Below are 15,161 nucleotides of genomic sequence, written 5' to 3'. Positions count from 1 at the left end.
AGATCGGTTGTATGGAGTGATGCAGGATGCTTAGACAAAGAAAGATACAACCCAATTGTTAATTTCGAAGAGGCGTCGGGAAATGCTTTTCCAGACGGCTCATCATAATCCGATGGCTGGTCATTTAGGGCAAGGAAAGAATATAATGGCCCGTTTTTATTGGCCGGGCATTTGCGGGGATGTTCGTAGATGGTGTGCGGCATGCCATGGATGTCAGCTGGTGAATCTGCTGGCCACTCCAAGAGCGCCATTGCTCCTGCTTCCATTGATCGAGGTCCCTTTTGAAAGGATTGGTATGGACCTCGTCGGGCCATTAGAGCTGACGGCATGCGGGCATCGCTTTGTGTTGGTTCTGGTGGACTATGCAATGCAATATCCAGAAGCAGTGTGTCTGCGCAACATCTCAGCATGTAGTGTTGCAGAGGCACTCATCAGAATAATCTCCAGAGTGGGAATTCTGAAAGAAATCCTCACTGATCAAGGCACGACATTTATGTCATGTACACTACACTAACTGTATGAATTATTGGGAATTAAATCGATTCAGATCAGTGTGTACCACCCTCAAAGGAATGGCTTGGTCGAACAATTTAATCAGACCCTAAAGAATTTAATTTGTATGTTTGTGCACGAAGATGCTAGAAATTGGGACAAGTGGTTCGAGCCCCTCTTATTTGCAGTATGAGAGGTCCCGCAAGCCTCCACGGGGTTCTCCTCATTAGAATTATTGTACGGGCATGGACCGCGTGGCGTGCTTGATATCCTACGGGAAAATTGGGAGATGGGACCTTCTAACAGCAAACATGAAATTCATTACGTTCTTGACCTGAGAGCAAAACTCCACACATTGGGGCAATTAACAATGGGAATTTGCTCCAGGCTCAAGAACATCAAAGCCGGCTGTATAATAAGGGTACTCGGTTACGGGAATTTACACCGGGAGATAAACTCCTTCTATTACTTCCCACATTGAGCTCTAAATTGCTCGCCAAGTGGCAAGGGCCCTTTGAGGTCACACGGCGAATCGGGGAAATCGATTATGAAGTTAAACGTACGGATAGAGGTGGAGCACGTCAGATTTACCACCTCAACCTTCTAAAACTATGGACCTTGGCGACAGTCGTTCCGGAGAGGGTGGAGCTCGGTCTGGAGGTGAACTTAAAAACCACAGATCGAGTCACCCCGGTCACTTCCGGAGAACACTCTCACCGTCACAAGTCATGGAGGTTGCCATGTTGCAAGGAGAGTTCTCCAATGTGTTCTCCAATGGGTTGCAAGGTCGAGTACAAATCTCATACAGCACCATATCAAAACAACCCTAGGGGTAGTGGTACACATTCGTCCCTACCATTTACCCAAATACAAAAAAAAGTAGTACGGGAGGAGCTGAGGTCTTTGCTCGATATGGGGGTAATAGAAGAATCCCACAGTGACTGGTCCAGCCCAGTTGTCTTAGTCCCTAAGAGTGACGGGTCGGTTCGGTTTTGTGTGGATTATAGAAAAGTGAACGCGGTGTCTAAATTTGATGCATACCCAATGCCACGCATTGATGAACTGCTCGATTGGTTGGGTGTGGCTTATTTTTGTTCAACACTGGATTTAACAAAGGGATATTGGCAGATTCCCTTGACTCCCATGTCAAGAGAAAAAAATGCTTTTTCCACTCCGTTCAGTTTACACCAATTTGTCACCCATCCTTTTGGTTTCATTGGCTCATGGACAGAATCCTCAGACCGCACGCCGCTTATGCCACTTCCTATCTGGATGACATCATTAATTTCAGCAATGATTGGCAGCGGCACCTGCAGCATCTGAGGGCTGTCCTGAAGTCGTTGAGATGGGTGGGACTCGCGGCAAACCCTAAGAAGTGTGCAATTGGACAGGTGGAAGTACGGTATATGGGCTTCCACTTGGGTCACAGGCAGGTGTGGCCCCAAATTGCTAAGACCGCAGCAATTTGCAGCCTGCCCGAGACTTAAGACCAAAAAGGAGGCAAGACAGTTCCTGGGGCTGGCTGGCTATTATCGCAGGTTTGTGTCTAATTATTTGACCGTCACCAGCCCGCTGACTGATCTTAATAAAAAGGGGGCACCAGATATGGTCCAGTGGATGGAGCCGTGCTTTCTTACAAGTAAAGGCTGCACTCTGTGGCAGACCACTCTTGCATTCCCCTGACTTCTCTCTCCCTTTTGTTTTACAGATTGACGCATCGTACAGGGGGTTGAGGGCTATGTTATCTCAGGTAGTGGAGGGGGAGGAGCCCCATGCTAGCATGAAAGAAAAGGAGTGTCTGGACATCAAGTGGGCAGTCCTCACTCTCCGGTACTACCTGCTTGGGAGGGCATTCACCCTCTGTTCAGAGGCCCCACTCCAATGGCTCCACCGCATGAAGGATACTAACACGCGGATCACTCGTTGGTATCTGGCACTTCAGCCTTTTAAATTCAAGGTGGTCCACAGGCTGGGGGCGCAGATGGCTGTGGCTGATTTCCTCTCTCGGAATGGAGGTGGGGAGTCGGTGGCAGGCCGGACAACTCCCCGGCCTGAGTCAGGCGGTGGGGGTATGTGGAGGCGGGGGCATGGCTGAGCGCCGTGCTGTGGAGAGTGAAGCAGGGAGAGATGAGTGGTGAATGATTTCCACCTGTGTTTAACACCTGTCTTGTGAGGAGTGATGGGGGCTTTTAAGGAGAAGAGACAGCGGCAGTGGAGAGAGAGAGCCAAGCTGACAAGTATATTGGATGCTGCCGTGACAATTTTTGAGTTAAATACCACTGTACCATTGCGCTGTTGAGTGAGCGTGTTTTGTCATTAAAAGACAATTCTGAGTTTGAAATCGCCATCTCCCGCTTCCTCATTCCTTGAACATATTACATACTCTTTTTCTTCAAATAAAAGTTTGTAATCTGATGATTCACCTCCAAGCCGGTTGGTTTGATTTATAGCTTATAACTCATTTCTGAAGGATTGTATGAGATCCCTATGGGAAAAAAAATGAATAGGAGAAATTCTTCCATAACCAGGATGGATGAAAAAGAGGATGGCACTTAAGACATAAGGGCGTTCACATTTAAAGTGATTTGCCGGAAAACAAAGTGACGGGAGGTACTTTTCCATGAGTGCATTTACATGCACACCAATATGCTGATAAATACCCCTCAAAAAAAGCTTTTTTAAAAAAATCTGATAAATCAAGAAAACTGTGTTTACATGAGACTTGAAATCATCAGGTTATTGTCTGCTTTTGATGTCAAAATGTAAACAGGTATGCGCACAACACTTATGCTATAGACCAATCTCATTGTTTACAAAAGTTTCAGCGCATGTGCAGTATGTGATGGCAGAAATCCGGTAGAGTGCTGTGTTAGATTTGACAAATTAGATGATAAAACGAAAGTACGACAAAGAAACATAATAAACACACAAATATTCTTAGCTATACAATTATTATAATGATATGAGTTAATAAGATACCTGAAATAATGTTAACTATAAATGTTTGCTGCAAAGCCATGAGTTGAAATGATCTCCTCTGTCCAGTCAGCTCTGTTGACGGCTTGAAGCCAGAGCCGTCTACGAGAGCCCTTTTTCAACAAAGGAATCCGATAAAAGTTTATTGTTTGCACACCGTTCCCACCACCACTTACAGGCTCATCCAATAGACCAATCCTTTGTCAACATCACCGCTTAAGTCACACGCGGAGACTTAAGCAGTGACGTTGACAAAGGATTGGTCTATTGGATGAGCCTGTAAGAACACTGGTAAAGCTGTTTACATGCAACATGACATGGTCATGGGCAAAATATACATGTGCTGAACATTTTTTGCTTAAATCATTTATGACATTACCTTGATAAAGGAAAATTGTTTGAGGCATTTAAATGACCTTACTTACCATCTGCTTAGATGGTTTAAGATTGTGTATGTAAATGTGCTCAATGAGAGTTGGCAGTTTGTGGCGACATGAGTGACAGAGACTGTTGGCGATGCATGTTGAGCAAATAATTTTTTATTAATCTTTTATGCAAATGAACTAAGCCCATGAGCAACATTGCCATGTGCAAACTACCACTGGGAGTGCAGACAGTAAAGCTCACGTCATCCAACGCCTGATACAGTTGGGTACAGCAACTGAGCAGGATCCTCCTGAAAAGACCAGTTTAGACCAGCATGAATTTCCATGCTTGCCCAGGCCAGTAAGTGCTAGTTTGTTGCTGGTCTAGCTGCTGGACTTGAAGTTTATATTGATTGTGTTTAGCAAAGTTTTCAAAAAGAGAGTTTTTAGTATTGTATAACATTTCTTTAGTTCTGATGTTCCCTAAAGGTGTGAGCTGCCATATTCTACATTTTTTATAGCTTACATACAGTGGCAAGAAAATGTATGTGACCCTTTTGAATTAGCTGGTTTTCTGCATTAATTGGTCATAAAATATGATCTCATCTTCATAAAAGGCACAAGTATAGATAAAACACAATGTGCTTAAGCTAACAACACACAAACATTTATAATCAGTTCAAATAATTCTTTCAAGTCTTTAGCTGTCAATCTAGGGTTGTTTTTTACCTCACTGAGCATTTTGCGATGTGCCCTTTGAGTCATCTTGACTGGATGGCCACTTTTAGTGAGAGTTGCCACTGTACTAAAGTGTCTCCTTTTATAGACAATTTGTCTAACTGTTAAAAGAGTGTGTTCATTATTGTAACTTAGATGAAGATCAAACCAGATTTTAAGACAAATTTATACATAAATGCAGGTAATTCCAAAAGGTTCAAATACTTTTTCTTGCCACTGGATATCAGAACAGGCACTCTTTACCCCAGCAGCAGCAATGCACAAGCTGTTGCATAAGTTTACACTGCTCTTTTTACACAGATATTCTGTTTAAAAAGACTGGACAAAATTAAAACTAATATCTAAAAAGCCACAAGCATACAAAGTCATTTCCGAGAACAGTATTTTCCTAATATACAGATTTTTTTTGTCATTCAAGGGTGGATTAGGCTGTGCATCTCTCCACTATCACTGTCTTTACCACAGACTACAGATTTTTTTAAAAACTGCTTGGAAAAATGTTTATTATTGTAATTGTTGTCACACATACAGTGGCAGTTCTGAGGTGAAATGTTCTCCTAAACAAGAGGTGCCTATTAAAATGTTCTGTTAAACAGATGAGGTGCCTATTCACCTTATTCACAGTATCACCATCTTAAATTTCTGACAGGGATAACAACAAGGCTGTTTCAACGGGCAGTATGGTTGTTTAAACAGTTTTGGATTGTTCTGCTGATGAAACATAAAAAAAAAAAAACATTAAAAAAAACTCTTTACAAGAAATTTCAGTTGACAGAATATTCCAGATAACTTCTAGATCACATCTGGAAAATTAGATGTGATCTAGAAACTTAACACAGCTTTATACAGTGGATGCCATTGAAGAGATGGTAAGTCTATCCTTCACAGCCTCATTTTTGTTCACTTAAAAAATCTAATATAATGCTACTATGAATAAGGTCTATTGAGTTTTAACTCAGCAAAACCAAGCTCACAAAACCTTAAATCTAAACCTAACCGATAGTGTCATAAAAGCGAATGTGAGCTATAAAACACAACTGCTGAAGCATTTTGTCATTTTGTAGTGCTTCTATGACACTTTTGGCTCACGTGTCGACTAGCGTGCCCTTCAGGACTCCTTTGCATCACAAGTGCAGCACTCTATCAATTGAGCTACTTAAAAAAGCTTGTAAAGGGACCCTGGGTAGCTCAGCGAGCAAAGACGCTGACTACCACCTCTGAAGTCGCAAGTTCAAATCCAAGGTGTGCTGAGAGACTCCAGCCAGGTCTTCTAAGCAACCAAATTGGTACGGTTGCTAGGGAGGGTAGAGTCACATGGGGTAACCTCCTCGTGGTCGCTATAATGTGGTTTTCGCTCTCGGTGGGGCATGTGGTGAGTTGTGCATGGATGCCGTGGAGAATAGCGTGAAGCCTCCACACGCGCTATGTCCCCGCAGTAACGCGCTCAACAAGCCACATGATAAGATGCACGGATTGACTGTCTCAGACGCGGAGGAAACTGAGATTCGTCCTCCACCACCTGGATTGAGTCACTACACCACCACAAGGACTTAGAGCACATTGGGAATTGGGCATTCCAAATGCGGGAGAAAAGGGGAGGAAAAAAAAAAAACGCTTGTAAAGGTAGTTGGTTATGTAATGCAAACATTAAAATGTGTCACCTTATGAGTCATGAGCTAGTAAAAATGTATAGATGTCATAAGATCGCATTGTGTGAGGAACAGGGCGAAAAGTAAGTGTTTGTGAACTGATTATATGTCATTTTACTCCTGCTTATTGTGAAAGGGAAACTGCAATGAGTACACACAAAAAATAATTTTGCAAAAATAGGTAGGGTATAGTAACCGGGTCTTCCATTGAAAACATGTCACATCAGGGGTTTCACCTCTTTAATGTTCTGTGTGCTATGCTGTTATGGGCACTTCTGCTTGTTTTGATAAAAATGTATGAGCACAAAAATCTGAAAATGGCATTGCAATTTTGAGAAAAGCCCCAGTAAAATCAGTACTTTTGGGTATCAATTACCAGAAAAAGTGCAGCGAAATCTTGGTGGTATTGACTAGAAAGCTCAGTACAGTGACTTGGTCACCTCTTAGAGTGTCTCTCTTGCCACAGGGACCCTGATGATGGCCCTGACCTTCTCATACTAAATATACTATGCACAGAACACAGCAGCCACAGCATTATTACAGTTAAAGAATGATTTGTAACTCAATCCCTAGGAGGGGAACAACACTAAAGTACAGCCACTCAGTCCATGTCTGTTTACATATGTCTGTTATGCAACTGCTTATTGAAAAATGTATTGCACCCCCCCCCCCCCCACCCACAAGCAAACACTGAGCCAGCTCAAATTTCAGAAATGATTACTGACTTACTTTTAAGAAACATTATAACAAATATGATCAAATAAATAAAAACAATGCATGCAATATAAGCAATAATTAATCTACTAGTGACAATAGACTTCTGCACTCTTCATAGGTTCATAATAACACTGTATACTGTTGGTGCTGGTGTGTTAATGTTAGACAGCAATGCAGCTAAATAAAGTGTCATGAGGCAAAGGCTGACAGACGTGGCAGGTGCACTTAATTTACAGCTACACTGGCTCTCAGTTACCCTGTTTAGAGGTCATTGTGAATAAAGCTCCAAGCATACTAAACATCGTTCACTTCTCTGTAACAGTTCAGTAACTTGCAGAACCATACTCAATTATAAGTGATGATAATCCACCCTGTTTACATCATTAAAAAATACATTAATACATCTAGATCATTTAGAGTACTAAAGAAATTCAATTGTTGATCTGGATTTGAAAGTGAACACATATGTATGAAACAATAATTTGATGATGGAATCAATATGTACCTGTAGAGACAGAAATTATGAGAACAAGAAAGGTAAGCGTGAACTTATTCCAAATATTCAGCTGCTCTTCTGAACAACAACAACGACAAATCTGTTCAAGAACAATACAAAGCATTCATATGAGACTTCAGAGGACCTCAGAAAATCCACAAATTCACAAAACAAATCACTAAAGCTGCATGCACAATAATTAAAAATAAAAAAAAATGAAAATTTCCAAAATGCTTTTTAAAATAGATTTAGATGGAGGTTAGCATCGTACCACAGGACATATCAACTTCGCAAACGTGTTTTGTGTCAACTACCCATTTAAATATTAATGAATGTTTAAGTCTAACCTAAGCAGCCTGATTTAAAACTTTAAATTCAAGTAAGAAGTTAAAAAAATAATCCTGAACTAAAACAGGAACAGGACAAAAAGTTTTCAACTTGTGCAACTCTGATTAGCATCTATTGAAAGTGTTCAATTATGTTTATTGTTCACAAAATTAGCACCACTGGTAATGAAGTAAAAGGGCTCATATCTTCCAGACCAATGGCTATGATGGCTCAATAAACATATGGACAATTAAAAATGTGAGTCTTTTTTTTCTCCCAATTTGAAATGCCCAATTCCCATTGCGCTCTAAGTTCTCGAGGTGGTATAGTGACGCCTAAATCCGGGTGACGGAGGACGAATCTCAGTTGCCTCCGCGTCTGAGAATGTCAACCTGCGCATCTTTTCACGTGGCTTGTTGAGCGCGTTACCACGGAGACATAGCACATGTGGAGGCTTCACGCTATTCTCTGTGGCATCCACGCATAACTAACCACGTGACCCACTGAGAGCAAACCACATTATAGCGACCACGAGGAGGTTATCCCATATGACTCTACCCTCCCTAGCAACCGGGCCAATTTGGTTGCTTAGCAGACTTGGCTGGAGTCACTCAGCACGCCCTGGATTTGAACTCGCGACTCCAGGGGTGGTAGTCAGCGTTTTTACTCGCTGAGTTACCCAGGCCCCAGAAAAAATTTGTGTTTTTAATATTTGGCCAGAAGAGTTTGATAAAGTGGAGGAAATGTAAAATTATCACTACTTCCTTAAGGGAAAAAAATACCAAAAGCATGCACAACACACACATAATAACATACCGTGAAAATACATGATAAAACTGATAGCTCTTAATGAATAAGAGATTTTCTAATAGGATGAAGTGAAAAGGAAAACAAAAGCAGAAGACATTTCGCTTCAAGCCATGGTGACCTTCTTTAACTCTATCATTTTTTCTGTCTTTCAAACTGGCACTGGATGAACAAAAATATAAAATTGTTTATAAAGAAACTAACAATACATGAGAATACTTTGAATGACATCCTTAGACACAACAGCACAGCGTTGAGATACAATATAGTGGGGTCCAAAAGTTTCAGGCCACCTGAAAAAATGCTTGTTTTGGCATTTTTTCTATTTTAATAAAATTTCTCTATTTTTTTTTTTTTTCATTACAAATTAAATTTACCAGCATGATTTAAGAATGTTCCAAAAGGTATCTTGTGTGCTTCAAGGGAAGCAAAGAAATCTGACTGTCTGTACAAAGGAGCTGACATGATCAATGTCACAAATGACAATTATTTCGGTAAACACGGTAGGGTCGGTAAAGACTGTTTGTTTTCCTGTTCCTGGTTGCACTTCCTGTTTCCAGTTACTGCTGGAACGCTGCACGAGTCTGTGTTTGTTTGTAGCTTGCTAGCCTGCTTAGCATTGCTTATTCCTCTGCGTTCATCGTTTTATCCTTTGCCATTTTACTTGCACTTATCATCTGATCACGGCTGCATTTCTCTTCTAGTGCTTTTATATCGTAGTGCTGTCTTCGATAGCATAGATCACAACATTCTCTTGAATAGGCTTGAGAATTATGTTGGCATTTGTGGACTTGCATTAGCATGGTTTAGGTCCTATTTAGCAGACCGCTACCAATTTATTTGTGTAATCGAGGAATTGTCAGATCAAACAAAAGTTAAGTATGAGTGCCACAGGGATCAGTTTTAGGGCCTCTGCTTTTCTCCTTATATATGCTTCCCCTAGGAGATATAATCAGGACTCGTGGAATAAGTTTCCACTGTTATGCCGACAATACCCAACTTTATATTTCTTCGAAACCCGATTAAATTTCACAATTCTCCAAATTAGCAGAGTGTATAAATGAAATAAAAGACTGGATGGCCAGAAATTTCCTTCTACTCAATTATGACAAAACAGAGGTACTAATTATTGGACCATAAACTTCTAAAAATAAGCAGCCAAAATATAATTTGACTCCCGATGGATGTATTGTTACATCGTCTTCAACAGCGAAGAACTTAGGTGTTATTTTTTATACCAATCTGTCCTTTGAAAATCAAATTTCCATTGTTTGTAGAACAGCATTCTTCCACCTCAGAAATATTGCTGTTACGACACATGCTCTCTGTTGCTGATGCTGAAAAAGGAATTCATGCGTTCATGACCTCAAGACTAGATGATTGTAATGCATTACTGGGAGGATGTCCTGCAAGTTCAATAAATAAACTTCAATTTATCATATTATCAAATTAGCCCTATTTTATTGTCGTTACTTTGGCTATCTGTTAAATTTCATATTAATGATTAATTAATTTATTAATTAAATGTTGTTAACTCTGTACGAAGCTTTGAATGGTCTAGCTCCTCAGTACTTAAGTGACCTTCTACTATGCTATATTCCATCACGTTCATTATGATCACAAAATTCTGGCCTGTTAATAGATCCTAGAATATCAAAATCAACAAAAGGAGCTAGATCCTTTTCCTATTTGGCTCCTACACTATGGAATAGTCTCCCTAACACTGTTCAGGATGCAGACACACTCACTCAGTTTAAGTCTAGACTAAAGACTCATCTGTTTAGCCAAGCATACACCTAACTTATCCATCAACTCACAATTAGGCTACATTAGTTAGGTCTGCCAGAACCAGAAACATTTATCATAATCTATAACTGCAAAAGATTTAATGGAATCTATGCTAATATTATTCTATTTGTTTCCCTGTCTCACCAGAGCCGGCCAGATCCAGCTCCATTCTTGCTTGGTGTCAGACTCCACTGCCACGTGTCTCTGAGTGATGACGACTAAATGCAGCCGGTGCCAGCCAGAAATCACTTCAGTCTATTACGATGGACTTTAGAGGATGAACTGATGCCAACTCCAACCATAAGGCATGGGATACTTCATATGCCACTGCCTGAACCTTGGATTTAGGATAGACCTCACCAAAATGACCTGCCGGTTGAACTGCGATGAACCTCACTGATCTCTGCCTTCATCACCTTGGACTAATGATGGTCTATACTCTTAAAATAGAATACATAGACTATCAGTAACTTGCCAACAAAAGCTTTCATCAGCCAACTAACAAACGACAATGCATCTATATGAACTTCTGCAGTTAATCCAGAATGGACTTCAAAGACAAGGGTCATTAATCTTACAGTTCATACAAAATCTTTGTTTAAACACTGGCCCTTAACACTTAATTAATTTACTAATTTTAAACCATGACTTGCACTGCACACAAATAAATAATACTGGCATTATATTGATGCTGCTTAGCAAGAGGGGAACTGGCCCCCACAGTGAGCCTGGTTTCTCCCAATGTTATTTTTCTCCATTAACCAACATCTTATGGAGTTTTGTGTTCCTTGCCACAGTCGCCCTCTTGCTCACTGGGGTTCTGAATACAATTATTATTAAATTATTTATTTTTATACACAATTTACAATCATATTTAATCAAACTACACAATGATGACTAAGATTTTATATATATTACAGTTTCATTTTCTGTTAATGCATGATTTTCTGTAAAGCTGCTTTGAAACGATGCTTGTTGTGAAAAGCACTATACAAATAAAAATTACTTGTCTTATTTACATTTTCATTAATTTGGCAGATACTTTTATCCAAAGTGACTTACAAAAAGTAAAAAAAAAAAAAAAAAAAAAAGAATCATGCAACATCTTTTCCAATTACTCTTTTATTTTATTTTTTTATTTTTTTCTGTTTAATCATTCTATTAAAGCTTATCAGTCATTGAACAAATTAGTGACATATACTGTAGAAATAGTGCAGAATCTTAAATATATCTTAATTATTTTACATAGGTTTCTTATCATTTTCAGATTTTAAATGTGGCCAATGTGGACTTTTTGACCTGTAGCTTCAGTGATATATATATATATATATATATATATATATATATATATATATATATATATATATATATATATATATCTCACTAAATATAGTGAATAGTAAAGTCAAACTGTATGACCTCCAGAGATCAAACCAATAGAGTCTAGATCTTTTTAAGCAACAAACACATTTTATTAACTAAACAAAGCAAGGGAATAGAATGACTGGCTAAGCTTTGATAGAATGATTAAGCAGCAAAAAATAAAAGAGCCATTGGAAAAGATGTATTCAGTTTCTGGTTACAAAAACGTGTAAGAAAAGTTTAAAATATTGATAAAGATTTTAACTAATTGTGCTTACCTGCTCTTTAAAATGACTTCTCTTGTCAGGCAGTTAAACTGTGTGTTAAACTGATTTGTATGGCTTGAGTCGTGCTATTCTCTGGCATCCGTTCACTCAATGAAGTCCTGCTCCTTAACGATGGAAACTGTTTATCTATAGAAAACTATGTGAGTCATGAGAGCAAGAGGCACATGCCCCCAAAATACTCCACCATTCCTGAACAAACACCCATTCAACATTAGGATAATGCACATAGATTAAGCGGGTGTAATTTTAGAATCCTGCCTTATGATTTTGAAATTAATTCTTTATGGGGTTAAAATCTTTTGGAACAGGCATTAGAATTAAGTGCTCACTCTTTGTTATCTTAAATTATGGCACATTTATAATAAGAAATTGTTTTACAAAATGCATTTTGCTAAATGTTTTTAATTCTTTGTGCATTTATTTATTTATAAATTTTTTGTTTCACAAAAATACTTTAATGTCATGTTCTAGTTGCTCACTAATTTCCAGTTAAAATGAAAGGAAAAAAGAATACATTGAAATGGTTTTTGTAGACTTATTTGTCTGGCTCAGTGATTCCCAACCAGAAGTATGTGTACTGTACTTAAAGGGTTAGTTCACCCAAAAATGAAAATTCTCTCATGATTTACTTACCTTTAAGCCATCCCAGATGTGTATGACTTTCCTTCTTCTGCAGAACTGAATGACGTTCGTTCCTCTGTTGTATACAAAGCGCTTCCGCACTATTGCGTTTATGTCACTGATGCTGGCAATGCGATTTTAAATGTTGCTAATAAAATTTTAATTATCGATTTATTTTTACACAGACCTATCAATTTGCTTCTGAAGACATTAATTGATCGACTGGAGTCATGTGGATTACTTTTATGCTGCCTAAATATGCCTTTTTGGAATGTCAAATTGCCAGCAGTCTAATGCCGTCCATTCACTTACATTGTATGGACAAAAGAGCTGAAATGTGTTTATAAAAATCTTCAATTCTGTTCTGCTGAAGAAGGAAAGTCATACACATCTGGGATGGCTTAAAGGTATTAAATCATGAAAGAATTTTCAACTAACTCTTTAAGCCAGTTCCACTGAGCACTTTATACATTTTAAATGTAGATTTTAACTCCTTCTAAAAACATATGATTTGTGTAAGTGTTGTCTATTTTGTGTGGTTTACCCTTATAGCATTAGGAACACTATGGTCCTAATAAAGTACCCGACGTGGTTATCTGCTGTTGTAGCCCATTCGCCTCAAGGTTTGATGTTGTGCATTCTGAGATGCTATTCTGCTCACTACAATTGTACAGAGGGGTTATCTGAGTTACTGTAGCCTTTCTGTTAGCTCGAACCAGTCTGACCATTCTCCGTTGGCCTCTCTCATCAACAAGGCATGCTCCAAATGACGCACTTACAGAATACACTATGCACTCAACCATGTAGTGTATACATTTTTCAAAGTGTATTATCATCCTAAATGGAACACTTAATGGTTAATTACCACACAGAAGCATTCGCCAGTTAACAGCTGATGGAAGTGATGTATCAAATGCATTTCAAACATGTTGCCACTCAGTTCAACACTTATATGTGATTCTCGAAAGCTGCGAGATTAAGAGCTTGAGCTTTAAGAGCTTTGTGCTCGTGCTGCTCTGTCCATTGAGAAGTATCCATTTACAGAGCCATACAGGTGCATTAGCTGAGGTTGTGTCTCCACCTGTGTATTTGATGCTGCTAAACCAGATACTTCAGATGTGTCGCTAGACTTCAAAATTAGATGAACCACGGTATAAATGCTTACCAACCTGTATAATTGAGAGCCAACTGATATACGGCAAGTCTAGATAAACGTTTTAATGTAAAGAGGAACTTGATGATAGATTTGATTATTATGACTGATAAACGCCCCCCATTTGTAACCTAACGCCCCCTCTCTACTAATTTGCTCTCAGTGCCCCCGGCCATCATTTGTATGCCCCCTGGTGGGCGGTACTGCCCCCGTTGAGAACCCCTGTTCTATGTAAAGAAGCGGCATGTAAGAGCAGCTCCTACATACTTGAATGGGGAAAGACAGAAATCTCCAAAACAGTTGGTCAAGATTATGATCAAAGAACATATCTCAAATCAGCAGTAAAATCTGACAACACCAGAATCATCAAATGGGGGTGGCTGTGGCTCAGGTGGTAGAGAGGGTTGGCCACTAATTGCAGGGTTGGCATTTCAATTCCTGGCCCACATGACTCCACATGCCGAAGTGTCCTTGGGCAAGACACTGAACCCCAAGTTGCTCCCAATGACAAGCTAGCACCTTGCATGGCAGCTCTGTCGTCATTGGTGTGTGAGTGTGTGTGTGTGAATGGGTGAATGAGTCACAGTATAAAGTGCTTTGGCACCACTAAGGTTTAAAAAAAGCACTATATAAGTGCAGACCATTTACCATAAAATGTGCTTCTTTACCTCAGATTATGCTAAAATACAATTTGCAAACTTGAATAGCTAATGCGCATGCGTGTTCTCAATTTGATTGACAGGTGATATATGTATCTAAAAGGGAGATTGGCTCTTTTACCTGTAAGGCGGGACTTCCTTTCTACATCTGTTGACCGTTGGGTGTTCCAATTTCTCCCATTCATTTTAATAGAAGTGGCCCCGTCTCTGCTAAATAGTCTCTGCTTTAAACTCACATTTGTAAGGTGCTATTATAGTTCTTATAGTTTATAGACAACTATATATTTTTATACAGTTGTAGTTTCAACTGTACTTTCAACTTTGGCACAACTTTTGTTGTTTCTAATGTGCATAAAGGGTTAGTTCACCCAAAAATTAAAATTCTCTCATTGTTTACCCACCCTCAAGCTATACCAGATGTGTATGACTTTCTTTCTTCTGCAGAACAAAAACAAAGATTTTTAGAAGAATATCTCAGCTGTGTAGGTCCATACAATGCAAGTGAATGGTGGACAGAACTCCAAAAAGGAGATAAAGTCAGCTTAAAAGTAATCCATAAGACTCCAGTGGTTTAATCAATGTTTTCTGAAGTGATCTAGTTGGTTTTGTGTGAGAACAGACCAAAATGTAACTCCCTATTCACTGTAGATCTTGTCATAGTAGTCTCTAGGCACGATCATGATTTTAAGTTCGATTACACTTCCTATAGTGCCATCTTGCACTC

The 15,161-nt window shown here is 39.3% G+C and overlaps 1 protein-coding gene across 6 annotated transcripts in view; it reads right to left on the bottom strand.

Moving 5' to 3' along the window:
* LOC127413307 (myotilin-like) overlaps nucleotides 1–15,161 on the bottom strand; it is a 63,727-nt gene that overhangs the window by 24,049 nt on the left and 24,517 nt on the right. The window lies entirely within an intron of this gene.

This window comes from Myxocyprinus asiaticus, chromosome 22 (genome assembly GCF_019703515.2).
Source record: "Myxocyprinus asiaticus isolate MX2 ecotype Aquarium Trade chromosome 22, UBuf_Myxa_2, whole genome shotgun sequence".
Classification (NCBI taxonomy): Eukaryota; Metazoa; Chordata; class Actinopteri; order Cypriniformes; family Catostomidae; genus Myxocyprinus; species Myxocyprinus asiaticus.
This window is presented reverse-complemented; position numbering and strand designations above follow the sequence as displayed.